Raw genomic sequence first — 3,393 nt, 5'->3', positions numbered from 1 at the left:
AAGTGAAGCCTGACTAGTTGCCTGCTGATGAAAATGGTTGATCTGCAAGCTCACAACGCGTCGCATACGGAAACTAGCCTGGCGCAGCCAGCCTTCATCCGACCCATAGCATATGAATATGCCCCGAAGGGCAGCGAAGCGCAGTGGTATATTAAAGTATCGCAACGCGAGGCTATCCGGCCGGAACCCGTTATGAGTTTATAGATCAGCTATTTGCAGGTACAAGGAAATATCCAGGATGTGAGACGTTTAAAAAAAAATGCTTTCACAATAAAATAATTTCAGCCTTCACAAATTGAAAAGAGCTACAGTAGGCTATCAGCATTATAGCATATATGCATGGGCATATTTCAGATAGCCCATATATGACGAAACAGAAACAAAGTGGAAAAGAATTAGGTCTACTGATTCAGTGGCATTTCAAGGTCAAGGTCAAGGTAAACTTTATTGTCCACAAGGGAAATTTGTCTTGGGCTTTCACCCCAGCTACAGCCACACATAAAACATCAATGACAAACAAATACATTACAGAGGAAGACACAACATTACACAATTGCACACTTGATGTGGATAATCTAACATCACACAGTTACTGCTGTTTCAGAGCCTCGTTCAACATCTTAGTTGATGCTGGTACAAACGATTTTTTAAATCTGATGTACTTCCACTTTGGTTCTTTGTATCTTCTCCCAGAGGGCAGAAGTACAAACTCGCCATTTAAAACATGAGTAACATCACTGACGATTTTTTGAGCCTGTTTTAATGTAGCCTGCTCATAAATAGACTGCAGAGAGGGGAGTTGTCTTACCCCTATGATCTTCCCTGCAGTCTACACCAATCTGAACAATTTGGACCGTCACATTACAAACGAACGGGTGCATGAAAAGTAAACACCTAAACATTGTTGGCACTTCAGTGTTAAATTGGCTTTTCCCCCCCAAAATGTAAAATAAGGAAATAATTTGCAAAATAGTAATGTATTGACATATTGTAAAATATGGGATTTATTAATCCCAAAGGGATTTTTTAATTTGTTTTTGTTTGTGTGGTATGATGGGCGTGGGTTCCCACGCTGTCACGGCCCATCCTTCACTCACTCAGTGACTGATTAGTGACAGTATAAGGCAGCACGTTTCCTGTTGCCCGTCTTCGTCTGCTCCGGTTGTGGGTGCCACGGTTCATGCTCAGCGGGCCTGCGTTCCCACAGTAGAAGTTGTTTCTGCTTCTGTCTCGCTTCAGTGCAGGTATGTGTCTGTCTTGCTGTTTAAGCAATCGCCGGCACCTATCGCTGTGTTGGCTTTGAACTTGACCGTTCATGTTGTCCTTTTAGCTCCTGTATGCTACTGCTCCTCTCCTTCTGGAGTTTTGTACCGATGTGCTGTGCTCATCACCACACACTGCAGGTAGGTCCGTGATCCTCCTCCGCACTACAACACTTTCGTTTTGTGTCATGTCACCATTAGAGCGTAAACCTTATCAGCTCTCATGTTGTTTCAGTGACGGATCGGGCGCCTGTCCCGCTGCTGCGGGCTCCGACGGCGAGCTCTGCACTCACAGAGGGGGTGCGTTCACTGTTTGTTTCTCTCTGCTCCTTTACCTCTAGGTTAACGCAAAGCTTGTTTTTACAGGGCCACCGCTACTGCTGGGAGTGTTTTATTGATTCATATACTACAGCCATGAAGACACATCTAACCCACCACCACTTGTCAGCTATTCTTCTCCACTGGCGTGCTATTTGTTATCATCACTACAACACTGAAAATCGTATAACTAAATATACAAATTTATTTTCTCATCAGATTGGACAAATCACCGCTACAGTAACACAACTTCACCCCACAACCACCGGCAACACCTACAGAGGACACCACTGCACAACAGACACTGGAGATTGCTGACACTACCGACAAAATCACATGCACCATCTGGGACACTCTCTTCAGTGCAGGTATGTGTCTCTGTCTTGCTGTTTAAGCAATCGCCGGCACCTATCGCTGTGTTGGCTTTGAACTTGACCGTGCATGTTGTCCTTTTAGCTCCTGTATACTGCTCCTCTCCTTCTGGCGTTTGGCACCGATGTGCTGTGCTCATCACCACACTGCAGGTAGGTCGGTGGTCCTCCTCCGCACTACAACACTTTCGTTTTGTGTCATGTCACAAAACAAAATATTCATATACTACAGCCATGAAGAGACATCTAACCCACCACCACTTGTCAGCTATTCTTCTCCACTGGCGTGCTATTTGTTATCATCACTACAACACTGAAAATCGTATAACTAAATATACAAATTTATTTTCTCATCAGATTGGACAAATCACCGCTACAGTAACACAACTTCACCCCACAACCACCGGCAACAGCTACAGAGGACCCACTGCACAACAGACACTGGAGATTGCTGACACTACCGACAAAATCACATGCACCATCTGGGACACTCTCTTCAGTGCAGGTATGTGTCTCTGTCTTGCTGTTTAAGCAATCGCCGGCACCTATCGCTGTGTTGGCTTTGAACTTGACCGTGCATGTTGTCCTTTTAGCTCCTGTATACTGCTCCTCTCCTTCTGGCGTTTGGCACCGATGTGCTGTGCTCATCACCACACTGCAGGTAGGTCGGTGGTCCTCCTCCGCACTACAACACTTTCGTTTTGTGTCATGTCACAAAACAAAATATTCATATACTACAGCCATGAAGAGACATCTAACCCACCACCACTTGTCAGCTATTCTTCTCCACTGGCGTGCCTATATACGGTAATAATATAGAGCTGGTAATTTAACGGTGGGATAGACCCATAGACTGGTTACTATTTACCCCCATAGTCCACCATGACTTATTGTTTGATTTATGTTTTTTAGAGGTTTGTTTGTTCTGTTTAGTTAGTCTTGTCGTTTTATGTTGTGGTGCACCTTAAGAACTAAAGTCTCAACTGACTGCAGACACTACGTCTCTCTATATGTAACTTATAGTTATATGAATATATATCAATATGTCCTTCCAATTTGAGTGACTAACACTTGGGTCTCGCTCTGCAGGAATTGGTGTTTGGGAGCTCCATTTTGGATCGGGTGACGGCCGTCCCGAGGCAGTGATAACCCCCACCATCAACGCGCACCTGCACAATCAGGAGAAATTACGGGAGCACAAATCACAGAAAGAAAATACGAAACACATCCCAGGATCCCGACATCTTTAACGTAAACAATAAAACCAACACGTGCACTAAATGACACAAAATACACAACAATCACTTCGGGTATTTTGGCCATTCAATCCTCAATCCCCCCCCCCCACCCGTAGGGGGTGCCACTGTCTAGGGTTGGTTGGCCCGGCCCTCCTCCTATTGCCCCTGCCACTTTAGCTTTTGTAGTATTGTGATATCCTGGTT

The sequence above is a fragment of the Electrona antarctica genome (genome assembly GCF_951216825.1).
Source record: "Electrona antarctica genome assembly, contig: scaffold_400, whole genome shotgun sequence".
In the NCBI taxonomy this organism is placed as follows: Eukaryota; Metazoa; Chordata; class Actinopteri; order Myctophiformes; family Myctophidae; genus Electrona; species Electrona antarctica.
This window is presented reverse-complemented; position numbering follows the sequence as displayed.